The sequence below is a fragment of the Nomascus leucogenys genome, chromosome 9, assembly GCF_006542625.1.
Source record: "Nomascus leucogenys isolate Asia chromosome 9, Asia_NLE_v1, whole genome shotgun sequence".
Taxonomy (NCBI): Eukaryota; Metazoa; Chordata; class Mammalia; order Primates; family Hylobatidae; genus Nomascus; species Nomascus leucogenys.
Window position 1 is genome coordinate 41,350,224 of NC_044389.1, and position 25,534 is coordinate 41,375,757.

General features: G+C 37.2%; 1 protein-coding gene across 22 annotated transcripts in view; it reads right to left on the reverse strand.

Annotated features, from left to right (window-relative positions):
• The window catches only part of ADGRL3 (adhesion G protein-coupled receptor L3), an 871,587-nt gene that overhangs the window by 184,437 nt on the left and 661,616 nt on the right, over positions 1–25,534 (reverse strand). The window lies entirely within an intron of this gene.

The following is a 25,534-nucleotide window of genomic DNA, read 5'->3' on the forward strand; positions in this document are numbered from 1 at the left end:
AGGGCATTCTGATATGAGCCTCTAGCTGTTTGTAATTCATTTTCTACTTCCCTTAAAATATCATCACCTCTGCTGCCCTGAGGAGGTCCCAGGTTCATCACAATGTATTTGGTGTATATAAAGCTTCCAAAGAAACAGGAGAGAGACAGTGAAGGGATGGGATATTTATGAACATTTAATCACTGAAATTGTAGTATTTTCTGAAGTGATGCTGTTTATTATGTGTGTTTTGCCTCTTTCTTCTATTTTCCCTCCCACTCTTCTCAACTTTCCTTCTCTTTCTCTCATGGTCCCTTTCCATATGAATGGTAATGTTCAGAATTGCATCTACCCAAATTTCATACAAGAAGGCAGAGTGTCTTATTTTCCCTCCTTCTTCCACATACACTATATCTCCCAAATAACCAAGTCTTTTTGATTCTGTCTCATGCCTCTATTTTAAATCCATCTATTTTTTCTTTCTAATCACCACTATCTACATTCAGCTCCCCATCATCAACTTTTTGTTAATGAAAGCAGTAGCTGAGCAAAATGGCAATATAGTTGTTTCAGTATTTACTTTTGCCAAATCAAAGCTCGTGATTCATAAAATAAAGTTGACACTAAACATATAACACAATCCCAACATAAAATTTAATAACATATTTCAAAATATTAAGTGCAATTGAAAGCTTAAAACTATACACAATAAAAATGACTCTAATATATATAATTTGCATATATAATCAATCAAATGTTTTAAAAAGAAAACATTACCTACAATCAAGAAAATTGAGTAACTTAAAAACTAAATATTTAGAAAGTATTAGCTTAAAAAAATGTGTCAATAGTGTCACTGCTGAGATGTAAGAACATTTTGTGCTATTTTTCCAGCTGACAAAAAAATCCTTTTTGACATCATACTACGTGGAGAATGCTACAGTTTAAATGCATCCCCCAAAGTTCAAGTGCTAGAAACTTCATCCCCAGTGTAGGAGTGTTGAAAAGTGGAACCTTTATGAAGGAATTAAGTCCTGAGGGCTCTGCCCTCGTGAATGGATTAATGCCATTATTGTGGGAGAGGGCTAGTTATCTTGGAAATGGGTTTCTGATAAGAGGATGTGTGTTTGGCCCCCTCCCACCTGTCCCCGCCCCTCCCCCCAACTGTATGCTCTTTTGCCCTTCTGTTCTGCCATGGGATGATGCAGAAGGAAGGCTTTTGCCAGTTGTGGGCCCCTTGACCTTGAACTTCTCAGCCTCTAGTACTGTAAGAAACTATTGTGTTTTTATAATTTACCCCGTCTTGGGTATTGTTACAGTAGTAGAAAATGAACTAAGATAGGGAAGTAGTAAGGCAATAGTTAAAAGCTAACTCCAACTATTTTCTCCGACTCCTTTAATTCAAATGATGCCAGCTCTCATTTGTACTTCTGAAGGGACCGCTTTGAGCAACTTTTAATTTTTTGACAGGGACTATAATCTTTTCATTGATAATGAGCTACAGTTTTTGTTTCAAACAAAGCATTGCTATTTCTTCTTTGTCTACTTTAGTTTGATCATGTAAAAATGGAGATTCATAGCGGTTACCTGTTATTAGTTAAATAATCTCATGCTCAAATTAACTTGTTCAGGATGCCTCTGAACTAGAGTAAGAATTAATTTTAAAATAGAAGCTCTGTTTTTCAATTGTCTTCTTTCCCTTCTTGAGGATTATGTAGGTACTGACGAATGCTTTCTAAATGAATGTACCTTTCTTCGATTAGGTATTTTAATTAGCATATAACTCTCTGGGAGAAGAAAAGATTTGTTCAGCAATCATTTTCACTATGGCAAACTACATAGTTACACACGTGGTGCAAGATTTCTCCAGCCTATTGTCCCAACTGCACAAATCATGCACAACAGGCCATGGCACACCACCACAAGATTTTTGCTTGCTGTGTGATATATGTATTTTAGCATGGGTTTAATAATGTATCTTTATCCTCTATTTAAATGGTTTAGATTTCAGATTTATAAAGATAATAGAATGAAACCAAACATAATTTAACAACAGCACCAGTACCATGTAATGAAAATTAATGTTCTTTATTTTTTTTCTAAAATTACCCTATTCAAATCATTCTCTACCTTTTTCCAGAGATACTCTTAGAGTATAAATTGGAATATGTTAGTTTACTGATTAAAGTGCTTAAATGGTTTCTGTCTGCCCTTCAAACAAAAGCTGAATTGTTTTCTTCATGCCCAAGCTCTTCATGAATTTCTCTCTCCAACTCATTATAATGCTTCCTCATCTTTTAAGTATATTCTTTAAACCATACAAAGTTACCAGTGCTTCCCCAGCTGCACCCTGTTCTTTCTGCCTCAGGGCCTTTGCACATCCTGCAATGTGTTCTTGCCACCATTTTCACCTGACTAACTAACTCCTATTTATCCTTTCAGCTTAGCTTGGATGTTATTTCTATCAAGAAGCCTTTCCAAATTTACCAAGACTCGGTTATTCACTAACATGTTGTTAGGATTAATTCCTTAGCTTTTAGTATTGTGCCCGACTAGGAGTAAATGAGCTCTCAGTAAAGGTAGGTGAACATCAGGACTAGGTCAAGAAGGCAGTGGAGAATATAGTATCCCACAAAAAGAGAAGCATCACAAAAGAAGAGAAAGGATAAATAGTGGGACATGCATATGGGGTGGTTAAGAGTTTGTACAATTAATAGACTGAAAAAATCATTTCTTAAATGCATTTTACATTGTCCATTAGACAAAGTGGAAACATTCAGGAAGAAAATAAAGCTCCCTCTCCCCCAAATGATCCTATCTCAGAACAATTAGATTTAAAGTGAATATACTCTTATGAAGCAGTAACAATGATATGATATTTTTTAAAAACTTCAATTTCTTATGAAATACATTGGAAGGACTTAGTTTAATAGACATACTAATGTTAGGGATCAATATAGAACTTATTTTCATGGAACTGTGCCACAGAGAGATGTCTACAAGCAGGGTCATACCATTCCATTTAACTTTAAGCAGAATTAAAATCGATTTTAAAGGCTGTCCCTGATCCCCCATACCCACCCTTCCATTTACTGCTATGTAAGACTACCGCAGGCTCTGTTCAATGCCAATTTTTGGCAGAATAGGTCCTAGTTATAGACATGCTGTCACCAGCGCCCAAGAAAGGATTCATCTTATTGCTAAATACAAGAGAAAAAAAATCCAGATTTGCTGAACAGTCACTGATTGGCAAAGTTCTAGCCCATATTATAGGCTATGAGAGTTTATATTCCAGCAATGGAGAGGCGATATGACACTTTTTCAATATATACTGTTATTGAATCTTACCTGATGACATAGCTAGCTTAATAAAACTATGTGTTATAAGTGCTTTGTGTGGTTGTATATCAGAGAAAAGTTATTGTCTAAAAGAAATTAAGTTTGAGTGACTATTTACATATGACATTTTATTAAAATGTTGCAATTTTCCTTAATTAGTCATTGTTTTTGTGCCCATTGTGCTTACACAGACTAGTATTTTCACAAAAATAACTAAACAAAACTCCTTCTTAGCATTTTACCCTCATAAGCTTACTTCCAAAAGAAAATTTTAATTCTCCTGTCCTTTAAAATTTACTGTTTATAACTCGTTTCTTTCTTAGAATTTGATTTATTTTGTTTAATTTTTTCCTTCAGCCTGCCTTGAAAAGAATAAACATTATTTTGAATGCAATTATGAGTTATGACTTGTGGAGTACAATAATAGAAAACAGTGAAAATAAACACTTGTAAAGTTCCTTACATTTTGCAATTTTTAAAATTTTTTTTTTATTTTTGAGACAGAATCTCACTCAGTTGCCAAGCTGGAGTGCAGTGGTGCGATCTTGGCTCACTGCAACGTCTGCCTCCTGGGTTCAAGCTATTCTCCTGCCTCAGCCTCCTGAGTAGCTGGGACTACAGGTGCATGCCACCACGCCCAGCTAATTTTTGTACTTTTAGTAGAGATGGGTTTTCACCATGTTGGCCAAGATGGTCTCGATCTCTTGACCTTGTGATCTGCCCTCTTCGGCCTCCCAAAGTGTTGGGACTACAGGTGTGAGCCACCACGCCTGGCCCATTTTGCAATATTTTAAAGTCACTATCATCTCATTTAATTCAGACCAAAAAAACGTGTAGAGTAATTATTACTATATATTCCTAGTTTTAAAAATGAGAAGATATAGGCTCAACTAGTAAGTGAATTATAATCATACAAGTAGTAACTAAACAGGCATTCTCTGACTCCATATTCCACGTTCTTAATACTTTGCTATTAAAAATGTCATTCTCAATGATTGCATGCATTATATAATTATAAGTCTTCCTTAACACTTTAAGAAGAAACTGAAGGAAATAAAAAGAATCTAGTAAAGCATTACTATTCTTGATCACAAACGTTTTTATTATTTGGGATGGGCATCTTTTAAACAAATTTACTACTTAAGACAGAATATAAAATTATACAATCAAAGATAGTCTAGGCTGGGAACAGTGGCTCATGCTTGTAATCCCAGCACTTTGGGAGGCTGAGGCGGGCAGATCACCTGAGGTCAGGGGTTTGAGAGCAGCCTGGCCAACATAGTGAAACCCCATCTCTACTAAAAATAAAAAAATAAATAAATAAAAATAAATAAATTAGCCGGGGCATGGTGGCGGGCACCTGTAGTCTCAGCTACTCAGGAGGCTGAGGCAGGAGAATCGCCTGAACCCAGGAGGTAGAGGTTGCAGTGAGCCCAGACTGCCCCACTGCACTCCAGCCTGAGCGACAGAGCAAGAGTCTGTCACAAACAAACAAACAAACGTAGTCTAAACTTCACAAGAGAAGAAAGGTTTATCTTCTACTCAGAAAATGCATTAATTGTTTTATTCTTCTTCATATTTTCCTTTCCTCTCTAAATGGTTTTCTTCATGGTTTTCCCTTTACAAATCTTTCTTTTTTTTTTTTGTATTTTTTTTTTTTTTATACTTTAGGGTTTTAGGGTACATGTGCACAATGTGCAGGTTTGTTACATATGTATCCATGTGCCATGTTGATTTCCTGCACCCATTAACTCGTCATTTAGCATTAGGTGTATCTCCTAATGCTGTCCCTCCCCCCTCCCCCCACCCCACAACAGTCCCCGGAGTGTGATGTTCCCCTTCCTGTGTCCATGAGTTCTCATTGTTCAATTCCCACCTATGAGTGAGAACATGCGGTGTTTGGTTTTTTGTCCTTGCGATAGTTTACTGAGAATGATGTTTTCCAGTTTCATCCATGTCCCTACAAAGGACACGAACTCATCATTTTTTATGGCTGCATAGTATTCCATGGTGTATATGTGCCACATTTTCTTAATCCAGTCTATCGTTGTTGGACATTTGGGTTGGTTGCAAGTCTTTGCTATTGTGAATAGTGCCGCAATAAACATACGTGTGCATGTGTCTTTATAGCAGCATGATTTATAGTCCTTTGGGTATATACCCAGTAATGGGATGGCTGGGTCAAATGGTATTTCTAGTTCGAGATCCCTGAGGAATCGCCACACTGACTTCCACAATGGTTGAACTAGTTTACAGTCCCACCAACAGTGTAAAAGTGTTCCTATGGGGAAAGGATTCCCTATTTAATAAATGGTGCTGGGAAAACTGGCTAGCCATATGTAGAAAGTTGCAACTGGATCCCTTCCTTTCACCTTATACAAAAATTAATTCAAGATGGATTAAAGACTTATATGTTAGACCTAAAACCATTAAAATCCTACAAGAAAACCTAGGCAATACCATTCAGGACATAGGCGTGGGCAAGGACTTCATGTCTAAAACACCAAAAGCAATGGCAACAAAAGCCAAAATCGACAAATGGGATCTCATTAAACTAAAGAGCTTCTGCACAGCAAAAGAAACTATCATCAGAATGAACAGGCAACCTACAGAATGGGAGAAAATTTTTGCAACCTACTCATCTGACAAAGGGCTAATATCCAGAATCTACAATGAACTCAAACAAATTTACAAGAAAAAAACAAACAACCCCATCAAAAAGTGGGCAGAGGACATGAACAGACACTTCTCAAAAGAAGACATTTATGAAGCCAGAAAACACATGAAGAAATGCTCATCATCACTGGCCATCAGAGAAATGCAAATCAAAACCACAGTGAGATACCATCTCACACCAGTTAGAATGGCCATCATTAAAAAATCAGGAAACAACAGGCACAAATCTTTCTTTTGCGCTAACTTCACTCTAGTAGACAACCTTTTGGCTGACTACAGAAGCATTTCCTTCTCCCCACCTTTTAAGCGTTCATTTTCATCGAGAGTCCACTGCTGAAAAAACCTTCCCAAGGCACTAATAGAGGCAATAAGAGAACTGAAACCATAACAATGCTCTTAGTAGCTTTTGGCTACTTGTGCAGTGCCCTGGGTAGAAAGAGGAAATTCTGCCTGAGACCCCATGGCTATCAGTTGGTGGCAGCAGATTCGATTACACCCAGTTTTTAAAAAGAAGCCATTCATATTATCAGTCATGAAATTATCTAATTCTCTTCAGAATTCATTTTAATACTTGGCTCCATGGCCTCCCGAGATAGTGAAACTCCACAGACTATCAGCAATATGAAAGTATATTTATTTTTATAATTGGATCCATTTATACTTTCTAGTTCTCTCATGGCTAGGATATTGAGAAAACTATCTGTTTCAATAAACACAAAATTGTAGTGGCTTTATCATGTAAGATAAGCAAAAATGTAAGATTTTGGGGGGCATTTATTTATACTATCTGGTGCATATTTAGCCCCTACCATGCCAGAAACTGTGCTGAATGTTTTACATATGTGCTCTCTAATTTAGTACTCCCAACAACTTTTGGGTAAGCATACTCATCTTCATTTCACAGACGAAATAGGTTAAATAATTCCCCCCAGCTTACACAGCTGGCAATTGATAGGACCATGATACTAATCCAGGTCTATTAACATCTCTCCCTTTCCACTAGGACAATGCTGTTGAAACTTTAACACATATGTAAACATATGTAAACATTTTAATGGATTTGGAAATTAATTTGTTCCAGATACTGCTCACATATGCTTTTATAGACGTTACTATTGTCCAGACCTGCTGGGAACTTACTGAGCACTTATTATGGGCCAGGCAATATTCTGAACACTTTACAAGGACTAACTCATTTAAATAGGACAACAAATCTGTTAGAAGGCACTATTAATTATCATTAATTTACAGATGGCAAAACTGAGTCACCAAGGGATTCAGTAATTCTCCAAAGGTTACAAATTCCTAAGTAGAACAATGGAACAACATGGGCACTGTTAAGGAGCCCCACTGTTTTTATTTAATTATTTATTTTCATTTTCTGAGAAGGAGTTTCACTCTTGTTGCCCAGGCTGGAATTCAATGGCGCGACGTCAGCTCATCACAACCTCTGCCTCCTGGGTTCAAGCGATTCTCCTGCTTCAGCTTCTGAGTAGCTGGGATTACAGGCGCGCGCCAAGCGATTCTCCTGCCTCAGCTTCCTAAGTAGCTGGGATTACAGGTGTGCACCACCACGCCAGGCTAGTTTTGTATTTTTGGTAGAGACGAGGCTTCGCCATGTTGTTCAGGCTGTTCTTGAACTCCTGACCTCAAGTGATCCACCCGCCTGGGCCTCCCAAAGTGCTGGGATTATATGCGTGAGCCACAGTGCCCTGCCAGGCTATTTTCTTATGGATCAAGTTCAGGTTCTCAATATTCCAAGTTATTACAGTTAAGAGTTGGGTCTTGGCTGGGCGCGGTGGCTCACGCCTATAATCCCAGCACTTTGGGAGGCCGAGGCGGGCGGATCACCTGAGGTCAGGGGTTCCAGACCAGGCTGACCAACATGGCGAAAACCTGTCTCTACCAAAAATACAAAAATTAGCCGGGCGTGGTGGCAGGCGCCTGTAATCCCAGATACTCCAGAGGCTGAGGCAGGAGAATTCCTTGAACCCGGCAGGCAGAGGTTTCAGTGAGCCAAGATCGCGCCATTGCACTCCAGACCGGGTGACAGAGCGAGACTCCGTCTCAATAAATAAATAAATAAATAATAAAAGAAAGCAGCCTGCTCACTGCAGTTGAGAGTAGAGGAAGTAATCTTTATAGAGCTAATTTATTTTTGTTTACGGCATTTTTAAATCCCCTAAGTAAGGATTCAGGACCACCTAAGGAAATAACTGTTGATTCCAGAAAGCTTGCTATAGTGTTCAGCATACAAATAAGTCAATAAACAATGAGCAAACAATAGTGTGAAATAATTTCTGGCATTTCTTGAGCATTTATTATGTACCAGGCAGTGTTCTAAAGCTCTACATGCATAACTGAGGCACAGAGAGGTTAAATAAATTTCCCAATCTCATAGCATTCACAAGTGGTAGAGCCAGAATTTTAATGCAGGTAGTTTTGACTCAAGAACCTATATGTACCCATATTTTCTGATGAACTGATAAAGGTTTGAAGTAATTTTTAAAAAGTATCAGAATATGGCATATGTTATATGCCTGTGAGAGAACTCAGCTCTGGGAATTATAAGATTAATTATTCCATCCATATTTATTAATCAACTGTCATGTGACAGGCATTGTATTGGTAATAAAATGTGGAATAATAATTACTATGTTCCTTGCTCTCATGGAAGCCTTCTCTAAAAAGCCTTATAGAAAAAGCTACCAAAGAAGATAGAAAATACAAAGAGGAGAAATACACAAACTCTGTTCATTCAGCCTGTATTTATTGATTGTCTTGCATTACACATTGGGTAATTGTCTTGCATTACACATTGTGCTGGGCATCAGGGATTCAGAGATGAGGCAAAGAGTACTACCCTCAAGAAGAGTTAATAAACTGTATCTTATGGATGCTACAACATCATCCATTATTCTATGGACCACTTAGAAAGAAAAAAAAATATCTGTCAATTTAACTCTGATGTGCCTTCAATGGTTAGGCACATCCCAACTCATGAGATGTTTAAGGCTAAAATAATGAGACTATTAGAATTAATGAAAAACTGTAGTAGTAACAGACATATCTCCTTACAAGATAATGAAATAAACACTGCATCATTTAAAAGCGATGTAACCTTGGACAAATTGTAATGCCTCTCTGTGCCTTAGATTTTTTTCATCTGCTAAATGGAGATAATAATATATTTGTATTTATTTGAGGAGAATAATGGAAATACGCATTTAAAGTACCTAGCAAAGTATATGGCAGAGAATAATAGCTTAATAAATGTTTCCTAATAGTAGTAATATTGTTATTTATTCCTTAACTCTACTGAGAATTATTGATTGTTTACCACATGTCAACTACTATCCTAAGTGCTGGGGATACAGAAGTAAACAATGAAAACAACAAAAAATAAAAATCTCTGCCCTCATAGAGCTTACATTAGTAGGAGAGACAGACAATAAATAGGATAAAAGTAAAAGCATGCATTATATTAGATATTAAGAAGTGCTAAGGATAAGAAGAAGAAGAAAGGCAAAGGAAGGGGATAGGCTGTGTTGGGGGAGGGGATTTGCAAGTTTTTTTGTTTTGTTTTGTTTTTTGAGACAGATTCTCACTCTGATGCCGAGGATGGAGGGCAGTGGCACAATCTTGGCTCACTACAACCTCTGCCTCCTGGGTTCCAGCGATTCCCCTGACTCAGCCTCCCCAGTAGCTGGGGTTACAGGTACCTGCCACCATGCCCAGCTAATTTTGTTTTGTTTTGTTTTCTTGTCTTTTTAGTAGACAGGGTTTCACCATGTTGGTCAGGCTGGTCTTGAACTCCTGACCTCAAGCAATCCACCCACCTCGGCCTCCGAAAGTGCTGGGATTATAGGCGTGAGCCACCATGCTCAGCTGCAAGTATTAATTGGGAGTCAAGCATAGCCTGACTGTTAAGATGACAATACAGATTTTTTAAAAAGAGGCAAAGTGAGGGATGTAAATAACTTTTTAAGCAGAGGGAATAGCATCTGCAAAGGGCTAGACACAGTGAGGTGGCACTGTGGCTGGAGCACAGTATGTGAGCCATATGAAAGGCAGTATGAAATGAAGACAGAGAGGTGATGGGGGCTACAGCATATGGATGTTGACAGGCCATGGTGAGAGCTTTGGCATTTACTCTGGGTGGTGCGGGAAGCCACTGGAAGGTTTTCAGCAGAGAAATGATGTCATACAACTTTCACTTAATAGGATCACTTGAGTTGTTGTGTTGAAGAGTGACTGAATGGGAGAGGAGTCAATGTACCTTTTTGGCTAAACATCTGTGGTGGTAATGGTGATAATGACAATTAGAATGATATGGATATATACATATACAATACAGCATGGGGGTGTGAAAGAGGTGGCGGTGGCTTTTGAGTACGGATACCATGATACTCACTGGCACATGGTAGCCCTTCAGTCATTGTTGGTTGAATTGAACTAATGTTTGCTTCTTCATTGTAGTGAAATGAACTTGTCCTTCTTATACAAATTCTTCTATAGCTCCATTTCAATTATTATTACTTGTTTAAACTTGAAACAACCAAATAAATATACTGACCTCGAACAGTATGAAAATGTTAATACAGTTATGTTAGTGTTCTCATTACTGTGAAATTGTTTAAAGTTTTAATTAATGAAAATGTCAAACTTTGGCAGTGAGAAAAACATAAAAATAAATAAAGAAACAAACTGGGAGATTCAGCTCAACTAAGTCAGAGCTGACTGATTTCTCAGTGAATAACAAAACATACCAAGGGAGTAAGTAGTTGAATTGGTATAGATTTAGAGTCGTTTCTTAGGGCTAGCCTCAATATTGTATTTTATTTCTCGAGTTTTGACATCATTGTTACCTAGTTACTGAAGTTATTGCCTAATATTTCTAGTGACACATATTTTTATATTAACTTGTGAATTATAATTTACCTATGATGATAAAGGGATACCAGAATATAAATGTTGTGGAAGATTTAGTTATCAATAAGTATAAAGTTAAAATAAATTCAAGAAAAATAAAATTAACCAGGCGTGGCAGCTCACGCCTGTGTTACCAGCACTTTGGGAGGCCGAGGTGAGCAGATCACCTGAGGTCAGGAGTTCGAGACCAGCCTGGCCAACATGGTGAAACCCCATCTCTACTAAAACACAAAAACTAGTCAGGCATGGTGGCATGTGCCTGTAATCCTACTTACTCGGGAAGGCTGAGGCAGGAGAATTGCTTGAGTCTGGGAGGTGGAGGTTGCAGTGAGCCAAGATCGAGCCACTGCACTCCAGCTTGGGTGACAGAGCCAGACTCTGCTTCCAAAAAAAAGAAAAAGAAAATTATCCTCCAAGTTTTGAAATAGAAAATTTAAAGTGAACAGTAAAAACAAGCCTATAATTTAAGCTTCAAGTTTTTTTCTTTTTAAGAATGCAATTCTGGTAACTTTGATCTATTGAAGATGCTTAGAGAATAAATACGCATTCATCTTTGTTACATGTGTTCGTTTCTAATAAACAGATAAAATGTAAGGCCTTATTTTGATTATTTGTTTTGTTGTTTATATTTAGAGTCTGGAACACAAAGGAGATTATATTACTTTTCAAGTACCATATCTCAAAATATGTCTTTAAAAAAATTTTAGTATTGATTTTTCATCAAATAAACATAAGGATGAAACAAACAGGAAATCCAACTAGGTGCTATAATGGGAATACATGGTTGAATAAAACAAGGCCCCTCTCCTCAAAGAGCTTGAGACTCCTTGAGGAGTCTAATTTTATCATGGGTTGTAGAGTTAAAGCTTGACTCTTCAGTGTGACTATCTAATAATGAGACTCACTGAATTTTCTCTAAGACTGGTGAGGCCATTAAACATTTCTTTTATTATTATTATTATTATTATAATACTTTAAGTTTTAGGGTACATGTGCACAATGTGCAGGTTTGTTACATATGTATCCTTGTGCCACGTTGGTGTGCTGCACCCATTAACTCGCCATTTAGCATTAGGTATATCTCCTAATGCTGTCCCTCCCCCCTCCCCCCCACCCCACAACAGTCCCCGGAGTGTGATGTTCCCCTTCCTGTGTCCGTGTGTTCTCATTGTTCAATTCCCACCTATCAGTGAGAACATGCAGTGTTTGGTTTTTTGTCCTTGCGATAGTTTACTGAGAATGATGGTTTCCAGTTTCATCCATGTCCCTACAAAGGACAGGAACTCATCATTTTTTATGGCTGCATAGTATTCCATGGTGTATATGTGCCACATTTTCTTAATCCAGTCTATCGTTGTTGGACATTTGGGTTGGTTGCAAGTCTTTGCTATTGTGAATAGTGCCGCAATAAACATACATGTGCATGTGTCTTTATAGCAGCATGATTTATAGTCCTTTGGGTATATACCCAGTAATGGGATGGCTGGGTCAAATGGTATTTCTAGTTCTAGATCCCTGAGGAATCGCCACACTGACTTCCACAATGGTTGAACTAGTTTACTAAACATTTCATGTTTTTCAAGTAATTTAAATAACAAAAAAGAAAGAGCTGCATAATTGGCATATAAATGATTCCTGAATTCAAGTGAAACCACAAAAAAATTGTAAATAATCAGTGTACATAGTATATACTTGATAGATAAATTAAGTCATTCTACCACAACCACATGTAAACTACACAGTTCTTCTTAAGTGCAAGGAAATTTGGCATTCCACTTTGTTTTCCTTATATTACCTGCCTTGTAGTAAGTACTCAATAGATGCATAATGGGTGAGTGACAAAATAAATATCTGTAATTTAGTTTGAAAAGTATATTTTCAGAAGATCTATATATACTACTATGTCTGAATTATACTGTGACTTTGATAAATTTGAATTAAAAATTTGATCAACACTCCAGACTAAATTTTATAACAAAACTTAATATGAGTTTTAAATTTTAACTTGCATACTTTTAGTCATCATAATACTAGAATCAGAAATTATAGATCTAGTGTCTCAAGGAACCTTAAGTATTTGTATAGATACCACTAATTCATAATTTCTTTCCTCTAGAAATAAAAGAAAGAACAGGAATCACCTATTTGGAACTAACGACTAAGTGGTTGAGTAATCAGGACAATGTATTTTTTAATATGGATTTGGAAAGAGAATTCTGGATGTTTATCTCTAAGACAAATATTTTCAGTTAGTCTGTAGGTTGAGGACTTAGTAACTTCTCCTCAATCACTTATGCACCACTTTATTTTCTTTCTACTATTATGGCCAACCAAGCCTACCCACTGCCTTTTAAATTAATAGAGTAGCTGGGCATGGTGGATCACGCCTATAATCTCAAGAATTTGGGATGCTGAGGTATGAGGATTGCTTGAGCCCAGGAATTTGAAACCAGCCTGGACAATATAGCAAGACCCCCTGTCTGTACTAAAACTTTTTAAAAAAATTAGCCAGGCATGGTGGTGCATGTCTGTAGTCCCAGCTATTCGAGAGGCTGAGGTGGGAGGATTTCTTGAGCCCAGGAGTTCAAGGCTGCAGTGAGCTATGATTGTGCTACTGCACTCCAGGCTGGGTGACAGAATGAGACCGTGTTTCAAATAATAATAATTAATTAATTAATAGAGCAATAAAGACCTGAAGACCTCCCAATTTTGCTTTCTCTTGATTGTTTTCTTTTTAAGAATATGGAGTCTTGCTTTCCACAAGTGCAGGTTAAGCATCCCTAAGCTGAAAATCCAAAATTGGAAATGCTCCAAAATCCAAAAGTTGTTAAGTACCAACATGATGTCACAAGTGAAAAATTCCACACCTGACCACATATGATGTGTGCACAAGATTATTAGAGATATTGTATAAAATTACCTTTGGGCTACATGTGTAAGGTAACTATAAAACATAAATTAGTTCCGTGTTTAGACTTGGATCCTATCTCCAAGATATCTCATTATATATATGCAAATATTCCAAAATCTGAGAAAGTCTGAAATCTGAAGCATTTCTGGTCCCAAGCATTTCAGATAAGGGATATACAACCTGTAGCAATAAATGGGTCAAAGCAGCAAATTGCTTAGGGAAATCTGCCCAGAGGATCAATGAGGATTCTTATATTTATTTTAGTAATACTGGCACACAATATGTAATTCAGTAACACATAATGTTATTCAGCAATAGTAACATTATAATCAAATTCAGATTATGCCAATATATTGTCAACTCTGTTTCAGGAGAGTTCTTCTAAAAAGAGAAAAATATTTCTTTAAATTCTCTTGCCTACTCTATGATATTTCAACATTTCAGATGATAGAAAATTGGGGCATCAAGAATATAACAATCTTTTCAAAAAAAAACTTAAAGGGACATTAAATCAATATTAAAATTTACAATATGAAGGAGATGAAACTATTTTGGAATCATAATTGTAGATGGCCCATAGAATTTAAGAGTCAATGAGTGATAATGGAATTCTACTCATACCTTAGCCTCTTGGAAGCATAGACTGATCTTCATACAGGGGAATGTAAAAAATCTATGTAGGCCGGGCGCAGTGGCTCACGCTTGTAATCCCAGCACTTTGGGAGGCCGAGGCGGGTGGATCACGAGGTCAGGAGATCGAGACCACGGTGAAACCCCGTCTCCACTAAAAATACAAAAAAATTAGCCAGGCGTGGTGGCGGGCGCCTGTAGTCCCAGCTACTCGGAGAGGCTGAGGCAGGAGAATGGCGTGAACCCGGAAGGCGGAGCTTGCAGTGAGCCGAGATTGCGCCACTGCACTCCAGCCTGGGCGACAGAGCGAGACTCCGTCTCAAAATAAATAAATAAATAAATTTATGTAAGACTCTGCAGACCAAATTTTACCCCAAAAGCACCATGAAGACAGAGACTGTTGCTGTTTTGCTTGACAACAACTCTCAATGTCTTGAGCAGCATGTGACACAGAAGAGGGGTCAAATAATAGTTGATAAATAAGTGAACTCTAACATCAACAACCTTGATCTACTCCAAAATATTAACATTGGGACTCACAAATGTGATCATTCATGTACCCAGAGGAGATCACCCTACTTCATCTTTTGACTGTTCTCACACTAATATGTCTGTTCTACTACAATAGCTTGTTCAAAAACATTGTATTTCAAAATACTTACAGACTTACAGGAAGTTGCAAAGATAGTCCAGCTTCCCTCAATGACAATGACTTTTATAGCTATAGTAATATACAAAACCCAAAAAAACAAACATGATTACATGATCATTAACTTGACTGCAGACCTTATTCAGTTTTCACCTGTTATGGGCTCAATTATTCTCCCCTTTCCCCAAAATTCATACATTGAAGTTCTAATCTTGAGTACCTAAGAATGTGACTTTATTTGGAGACACAGAGTTTTTATAAAAGTGACTAAGGTAAAATGAGGACACAATGATGGTCCCTAATCTTATATGATTGGTGTCCCTATAAGAAGGAACGATTAGGACACAGATTACACAGCAAAAGGATGTGGATTAGTCTGTTTCCACACTGCTATAAAGATATTTCCTGAGATTGGGTAATTTATACCAAATTGGTCAAACTGACTCACAGTTCCACACGGCTAGGGAAGCCTCAGGAAACTTACAATCATGGCGGAAGGTGAAGGGGAGGCAAGGCATGTCTAACATGACAGCAAGCAAGAGAGAGAGTGAAGGGGTAACTGCCAAACACTTTTAAAATCATCATCAGGTCTCATGAGAACTCAGTCACTATCATGAGAACAGCATGGGAGAACTGTTCCCAGGATCCAATCACCTCCCAAGTTAATGGTCATGTACCAGGTCCCTCCCCTGATATGTGGGTATTACAATTTGAGATGAGCAGGATGACCATGTGAAGACAAAATGAGACAGTGGTCATCTACAAACCAAGGAGAGAGGCCTCAGAAGAAACCAAACCTACAGACAGCTGAAGCTTGGACTTTTAGCCTCCAGAATGGTGAGACAGTAAATTTCTGTTGTTTAAGCCAGCCAGTGCCTATTACTTTGTTATGGCAGCCTTAGCAAACTAATACATCACCATTTCAAAAAGTCTCCATTCATGTGTGCATGTGTGTGGTTCTCTGCAATTTTATCTCATGTATAGATTTGTATAACCACAACCACATTCAAGATACAGAACTGTTTCATCACTATGAAAGAATTCTGTTGTGCTACTCCTTTGTATCCATACCAACTACTCACTCCTATCCCTATCTCCTGGCAACCACTAAACTGTTCTACAACTCTATAGTTTCACTGTTTCAGGGATGTTATATAAATGAAATCATACAGCAGGGAACCAATTGAGGTGGATTTTTTCACTAAGCATAATGCTTTGAGGTCCACCCACGTTGTTGTGTGTACCAATAGTTAAATCATCTCTCTGCATCATCCCATGATTTCCTACCATCTATCTTTCACCTTGCAGCAGGATTGACCTTTGAAAAATGCAAATTTGATGTTCTCTCACTTTAAAAACTCCCATCGATTTCATCAATTCAGAATCCTCAAACTTCTTGTAAAAAGCCCTCCAATCCATGTTCTGCCAACCTCTCAAACCTCCACTTGAGCTCCTCACCTTTGCTCTCTCTCTTCTAATCATCCTGGGTTTATTTCCTGTGTACTTAAAAGGTCCCTTCTCATCTTCAGTGATGTGGATATTTCTTTCTCAAACTTTCTACTCTCTTCTTCCCTCCCAGGCCCAACTCTGTTTACTTAATTATATCACTAATTGTTTGAATATCTGTGATTTATAATGATTGTAAGCAGAAAATAAAAAAAGTAGAATGAAATTGTCATTTTTGGATTACTTACATTTGCATTCAACATATGGCTATTTTCTCGACATTAATTCAGGAAAAGAATTCAAAATTTCATTCTTGCTGGAAAGTGGTCATCTTTAACACCACTAGCCAGGCAGGGCCGTGCATCGGGGGAAGAAACAGTTCTTTATGAGTATCAATTCTTGTATTTTCTTGCTGTGAAACTTTGGGCAAATCCCTAAACTGGACTAAGTGTTGTTCCCTTAAAAAAACAAACTGGATAAAATAGACTTATGAATGATACTGTAATATTGAGCATCCAGCAATCCAGCACAGTTTCTGATACACAACAAGTGCTGAATAAAGGTTTTAAATATTTGATATACATGTGAAAAATCATATGAGATATGAAAGCAGTGCAAACATATAGGGAAATTATCTAAAAAGGAAAAAAAACTATTTGATGATGTAATTTCCACATCTCCTAAAAATTGCATTATGAATACAGCTCTTTTTTTCTTTTCTATTTTTTTTAGAGACAGGGTTTCACTATATGTTGCCCAGGCTGGTTTGAACTCTTGGACTCAAAAGATCCTCCCACCTTGGCCTCCCAAAGTGCTGGGATTATAGGCGTGAGCCACTGCACCTGGCCTGAGTACAATTTATGTAAAACAGAAATTCTGGTGTCTCCTAAAAAAGTGCAAAGTACACTTTCAATCTGACATAATGCAGTATCATCAGTCCTCACATATGTTGACCACAGAATATGCCTTACAGTACAAATCAAATAGATAAAATAGTATCTGAAAAGAACTCTAGTTATTTGTAGACCTCGAAAGAAGACAATGGATAAAAAAATTCAATGTAATCATAAAACTCGTATTTAGCAATATTTGTATCACCTTGCTTAACAATGAATCTATTTAATATTATCTTTTTAGTATTACCCTTTCACTTTTGAAATTAGTTTCCAACACTATATAGAAATTAAGTTGACATAAGCAAAGGAAAACAGAGTTCAGTATCAAGGAATGAACATTCAGCTTATACTTAAAGTATAATAAACAGACAATGTTCTCCAGCAAAGATCTAGTAAACAAAATTTATTATAACAAGTCCATTTTAATCTAGGGTAGAGAGAGATTCAATACCTATTTTTGTGTTATGTGACTCACATTACCTTATTAGTCTTTCACTATTCCATTTATCCTATTTATAATTATGTATTCTAAATGCAAGAGAATTTCCATCTACCACCGGCAATGAAGAAAAATCCAGGATGGCTTTTCCATTCCTCAATCCTCCAACCCCAAATAATGTGGAAAGTCTTTTATATAGAGAAAGAAAATGAAACAGAAAGAAGAGTGACAAAGTGCAGGTCTACAGAAAAAAGGGGAACAAATAAAACTAGGCAATTTTGTGTGTTGACTATAAAAGAGCATTTTGATGTTGTTCAAAATATTTTACACAAATGAAAAAGTGGTGACGGTTATCATGTGAAGGGGTTCTGTGGTCTGTCTTTCTCTTAGCTGTCTAAATAATGGTATGTATATTTTACTAGCAGACTTTTCACATTTAGCCTATTAACTTTACATAAATAGCAATATTCTTAAATGAAAAAAAACCATGCAAACAAACGAGAAGAAAGATGACTTTTCTAGGGCAGACAGGCTCTAGAGTGGCCCCTCTTGCTGATATTCACAGCTTTGTGTATTTCCCACCCCTTGAATGTGGGTGGAGCCTGTACTTGCTTATACCTTATAGAATAAGGCTAAGGTGGTGGGATGTATGTGATTACGTGCATGTGATTACATTATAGCAAACTCTAACATTAATCTTGTAAGTAGATTTTCCATATGGCTTTGAAGAAACAAGCTGACATGTTGTGAGCTACCCAAGAAGAGAGCCATGGGACAAGGAGCTGAGACCAGCGGCCAGCAAGAAACTGAAGCCCTTAGTTTGACAGTCCACAAGGACCTGAACACTGCCAACAACCACATGAGCTTGGAAACAGATTCTTCCTCAATCAAGGTTTCAGATAAGAACTTTGTCCAGAGTCGCACTAGGATTGTGACCTTGTGGAGGACACCAGCTAAGCTGTACCTGGTCTCCTGACAGAGAATCTCTGAAATAATAAATGTGTATTGTTTTAAGCCGCTAAGTTTGCCGTAGCATTGCTATTTATTAGTAAGTAACATAAGCCTAATGCTTTTCACAATAGGAAAAGCTTTTAAAATTTAGGGTATGATCTGGCTTCATATTTTTATCCAGAGCAAGAGTTCTCAGACATGGTACTAACTGACATTTTAGGCCACACAATTCTTTTCTTGTGTGAGTATGGGTGTAAAGCGTTGTTCTTTGCATTGTAGGATGTTTAGCAACAACCATGGACTCTACTCACTAGATGCCAGTAGCACTCACTACCTCTCATTGTGACAAAAATATCTGTAGAAACTGCCAAATGTCCTTTGGAAGGCAAAATCACCCATGTTTGAGAAACAATGATTTAGAGGAATTTCTTCAGTTACCTCTAATCTGTATTTGTTCAGTGAGAGGGCTACTGCATGCTGTTAATGGTCTTAGGATCTTTTAAATATATAATAATCTAAACATGAAATGGCTGGATGGTTGCTTTTCAATTTGTGAAATGGCTCAAAGGTTGTAAATAAAAGGAAACTGGATGGCTTTCAGGAATACAGATTATGCTTTTTTCAATTACTAGTGATTCAATGCTTCTAAGACACACTTCCTCAAATCACACATTACTATTTAAAAATTGGTTTTATTTTGCCATTTTGCTTAAGAAGTACATGCATAACAACATACCAGGAAACTAATGTAAAGCACAAAATACAAAGCATCTCAATTGCATGCTTGAATTAGGTTAGGGAGGGAAGTTGGAGAGAGAAACAGAAATTGTGGAGGCTTCATGCTTTTTGATTTCAGAGATTATACTGCACAGAAGAAATTCTGTGCGCCTCTTGTTTACTACATTATATCTGCCTTTCAACGATGTTGAATGCCCCAGTGTCCAGTTGCTTTCTGATTGAGAAATCTGAGAATGAAACTTCTTGCTTCATTGCCACTCCATTTGATGATCACAAATTATTAGCTTTCACATAAGCATACCTCATAGATGTGTTCTCAAGTTAAACATTTAAGGAGGAAATCAAGGATAACAAGCCTGCTCTTTGAAACAAGTTTTATCTTCCTCTTCCTATTTATTATACAATTAGATTCACATCATTAACATGCAAATCATACGGCACTACAGTGCATTTTAAACAAAGAACTGAAAGAAGGCATTGTAATTTCTTTATTGGTCGATAGATTTTTCCCTTAAAGGGTAAAATAAACACTAATCGGTTTAGGTTCACAACTTTTGGCCTAAATAATAATTTCAAACCAAATAAAAAATTGTTACTTTTCTCACCTTGCCCATGGACATTGCTTGTTTACCCTGATTTTGGCATGAAAATCTAAATGCTGCTAATTATCAAGGAAAGTTGGGAAAATATATATATTTTTTTCTGGATGGCAAAGTGTTTTATCTTGTCTAAATTTCTTCTTTCTTTTTTTTTTTTTTTAAACAAGGTTAACATTGAGACTAGAAACTGACTTGAGACTGAATAAGTAAATGTGTGAATTAAACCTGGGGGAGAATAGTCTAAAATAAAATAATAAACAATTATAAATTAATCCTACAAATTACATCTCTTTAGTGTCACCAATACTTCTAACTACTTGATAACATAAACTATCATGGAAAGGGTGGGAGAATAAAAAAAAAAAACAATTTCAGAGACCACTTCTTACTAAGAAAAAAAGGAAGGAAGGGCAAAATGAAGAAATGGTATGTTGGCAGGCATTATTCTCTGCTGCCACTAATGCAACACGACTATCACTTTATTTCCCTGTTCACTTTCCTTCCATCATTCTCTATTTGTCTGTACTTAATATGTCTATGTAAGATTTTCAGTCACAGGGCTTTTCTCTTCCTTTACCGACTTATTTATCATCACATCTGACACACACTATGATCCAGCCACTAAGAACCACTTGCGGTGTCCATACAAACCAGGCTGCTTGAGACCTAAGTGTTATCTGTCACTTCAAATTTTCACTAAACATACACTATGTGCCAGGCATTTTCTAGAAGCTAGAATTATAGGAAGCAATCAAACAAAAATTCCTCACTTCATAAGGAAGTAGACAATAAATATGAAAATAAGTAAAATATTTGGATGTTAGTAGTAAGTATAAAGATGAAATTTTTGACATTTAGATTAGTTATCAAGGCAGGCGTAACTGAAAGGTAACATTTGAAGGCAATGAGGCAGTGAGCCACACAGATAAACAGGTAAGATCATTTCAGGTAGAGGGGATAGCAAGAGAAAAGAATATCCCTCTTGCATCTTTTTTTCTTAGCTTTATAAAAATAACAGCTTTATTGAGATATAATTCACATACCATATAATTCAGCTACTTAAGTGTACAATTCAATGGTTTTTAGTCTATTCATTATTTTAGAACATTTTATAACCTGAAAAAGAAAGCCCTTCCTCAACAGTAGTCATTCTCCATGTTTCCCAACCTCCCAGCTCTAGAAAATAACCAATCTACTTTCTATCTTTATGGATTTTCCTGGTCTAGAGATTTCATATAAATGGAATCATACAGTATGTGCCTTTAGTGACTGGCTTACGTCACTTAGCAGGTTGTTTTCAAGGTTCATCCATGTTATAGCATGAATCAGTACCTCATTCCTTTTGATCACACAATGAGATTCCATGAATCAGTACCTCATTCCTTTTGATCACACAATAATATTCCATTAATCTGTTGCTGGAAATTCAGATGATTTCTACATTGTATCTATTATAACTAATATTCTGCTATAAGCATTTGTGTACACTTTTTTTTTTTTTTTTTTTGGAGATGGAGTCTCACTCTGTCGCCCAGGCTGGAGTGCAGTGGTGTGATCTCTGTTCACTGCAAGCTCTGCCTCCCGGGTTCACGCCATTCTCCTGCCTCAGCCTCCTGAGTAGTTGGGACTGCAGGCGCCCACCACCACGCCCGGCTAATTTTTTATATTTTTAGTAGAGATGGGCTTTCACCGTGTTAGCCAGGATGGTCTTGATCTCCTGACCTTGTGATTCGCCCGCCTTGGCCTCCCAAAGAGCTGGTATTACGGGCGTGAGCCACCGCGCCCAGCCCCTGTATACACTTTTTTAATGTAGACATATGCTTTAATTTCTCTTGGGTATATACCCAGAAGTGGAATTGCTGAGTCATCTGGTAATGCTATGTTTAACCATTTGAGGAACTATCAGATTGTTTTCCAAACCAGCTACACCATTTAATAATCCCACCAGTTGTGTATAAGTGTTCCAATTTCTCCATATTCTGGCCAGCACTTAAAGTTATCTGTCATTTTGATTACAGGTCATCTAGTGATTTTGAAGTGGTATTGCATTATAGTTTTGATTGTATTTTCCTGACAGCTAATAATGTTGACCACCTTTATAAGTGCTTATTGGCCATTTGTATATCTTCTTTGGTGAAATGTCTATTCAGACCCTTTGCTCACTTTTTAAACTGGTTATTTGTCCTTTTATTATGGAGTTGTAAGGATTCTTTATATATTTTGAATATAAGCCCCTTATCAGATATACAATTTGCAAATCATTTCTCCAGTTCTGTGGATTGTCTTTTCATTTCGTGCCAGTGTCTTTTAAGCATAATTGTTTTTCATTTTGATGAAGTCCAATTTATCTTATTTTTCTGTTGTTGCTTGTGCTGTTGGTGTTAAATCTAAGAAACCATTGCTTAATCCAAGGTCATGAAGATTTATTTATTTTTTAACAGTTTTATAGTTTTAGCTCTTATGTTTAGATTTATGATATATTTTAAGTTAATTTTTGTGTATAGTATAAGGGATGGGTCCAACTCCATTCACTGGTATGTGGATATCCAGTTGTCTTAAAACCATTTGCTGAAAAGACTACTACTCTTTCCCTCATTGAGTTGCCATTAACTTCTTGTGCCTGGTGGGCACCTTCCATCATCTAAGCAACTCAAGTTTCACTAAACTGTCAACAATTATAGAATTGTGCTGTTTTAAATCTCCACACCACATTGAGTCCCAACAACAGGAATTATGTTTTTTCCTTTCCTTTCCCTTCCTTCCTTCCTTTCTTTCTCTATTTTTATTTATTTATTTTTTTTACAAAGTTTTGCTCTTGTTGCACAAGCTGGAGTGCAATGGCATGATCTCAGCTCACTACAACCTCCGCCTCCTGGGTTCAAGCAATTCTCCTGCCTCAGCTTCCTGAGTAGCTGCGATTACGGGCATGTGCCACCAGGCCTGGCTATTTTGTATTTTTAGTAGAGACGGGGTTTCTCCATGTTGGTCAGGCTGGTCTCGAACTCCTGACCTCAGGTGATCCGCCCTCCTCGGCCTCCCAAAGTGTTGGGATTATTCCTCACTTTTGGGATCCCAAAGTGTGAGCCACCACCCCCAGTCTCATTTTTAAATCTCTCAGTACTTGCTACATAACAGGAACTTGGTAAATGTTTGGCATGCTAAAAAAAAAAAAAAAAAAAAATGGGCTGGGCATGGTGGCTCACACCTATAAACCCAGCACATTGGGAGGCCAAGGTAGGAAGGTGGCTTGAGCCCAGGAGTTCAAGACCAGCCTGGGCAACATGGCAAAATCCCTCTGTATAAAAAGTACAAAAAAATTAGCTGGGCATGGTGGTGTGTGCCTGTAGTCCCAGCTACTCGGGATGCTGAAGTGGGAGGATCACTTGAGCCCAGTAGGTCGAGGCTGCAGTGAGCTGCTACACTCTAGCCTGGTGACATACAGAGACCCTGTCTCAAGAAAAAAAAAAAATTACCTTTCAGGTGGATCTGGGGTCCATCGTGGTAGTAATTGGACAACTAATAGCACCACTGGAAAGCAGTTTAATTAGGGTTGCAAAAGCAGGGTCTGAAAGTGAGTGAGCACAGGAGCCAAGGCAGGCAAAGCTGCAAAGATAGGCGGAGGTGAAATTTTTCAGCAGCTGGAAATGCCTTGCCAAGGACTTTAATTGTCTACCAAATTAGATATTAAAGCTTCTGTTGAGGTTAGTGAACACAGAATGGAGCTCTGTTTTAGAAAGATTAATTTAGCTGGAGAATATAGAAGAGAAGAAAAAGAAAGACAAGTTTAGAGGTTGTTATTATAATCAACAGTAAAGTTAAAGGCAAATAGGGTCACAATGACAGTGGTAGTGAAAAAGGTAGTGTGCATTGTAAAGTGCATTCCTTTCATTAGTTTGTTATAGAGACAGAGATGTCAAGCAGGGATTTGGAAATCCATAACTGGGGCTCAGAAAATGGTTGAGCTAGATATGTAGATCTGCTGGCTACCTGTTCAAAGGTGCTAGAGGTAGATGTGGGGATAGATGATGCTAATAATGAGAGAAAGAGAGAAGAAAAAGAGATAGAAATCACTTGACTTTTAAAAGAATCAAAGCTGAAATTTGAGATTTCCTGAGATCTATGGGGAAAGAAATGGATGGAAAAAAAAAATCTACAGAATCTTGTTAAAAGTCTCAATCACTGAATTACCTTCAATTCAGTCTCAATCACTGAATTACTTTTATATTTCTAGGATATTTAAGAACCAAAGACATATTTTATGTATTGTCAAACAAAACACACACATATTTATGTCTCCACAAGAAAGTATACGATTCAATTTAAATTTTTTGTGCATATGTAAACCACTAGCTAAGCTGAATTTTCTATAACTAATATTAAAACAGGATCTTATAAAGCTTCAAGCAAAGAAAATCAAAGCTATAAAGTGACAACATGTAGAGAATGAAAGACAACCCCATTATAACCCCTTCTCTTTATACACCCACTTAGGGGACTATAGCACAAGAAAATAATACAAAAAAATCCACATATTTATAAAAAGTGTTATATATCTACGCTATCTATTAACAAGAAGATGAAAGGATTATAAATACGCACAATTTGAGGACGGCTTAAGTGGCCTCTAGATTATTGTCACTGAGGCTGGATGTGGTGGCTCACGCCTATAATACTAGCACTTTGAGAGGCTGAAGTGAGAGGACTGCTTGAGCCTAGAAGCCTGAGACCAGCCTGGGCAACACAGGGAGACCCCCATCTTTACAAAATAGTTTAAAAATTAGCTGGGCGTGGTGGTGCATGCCTGTAGTCCCAACTACTTGGGAGGCTGAGACAGAAGGATCGCTTGAGCCTGGTAAGTTGACGCTGCAATGAACTGATTGCACCACTGCAGTCTAGCCTGGGCAACAGAGAAAAGCTCAGTCTCAAAAAAGAAAAAAAATATATACTCTTGCCACTGAAAGTGATAAATATATAAGTTACACAGGTATGTCTAAGAGTTTATACATAATCTAAGATGAAAAAATAAAAAAGCACAAGACCTAACAGCATGTGCATAATTATTACAACCATGCAAAATCGAGTAACAGGCACAGCACTGGAATAGACTACAAATACTGTCATATGCTTAAAGGTATAATTTACATTTCTGGATTGAATATAGATGTGCTAAGTAGTAAGTAGGAAGAAAATGCCCTGTCATTTATATTGGTCTATATGGTCTATTTTATATTCTTTGATTTTTATCCAAAATTCCTTACTTCACTGGGAATTGAATAAATGAGTATATTTATAGACATAAGTTTATTTAGAAAGTTATGGAATAATACGCTCTTGTCACACCCATATTGT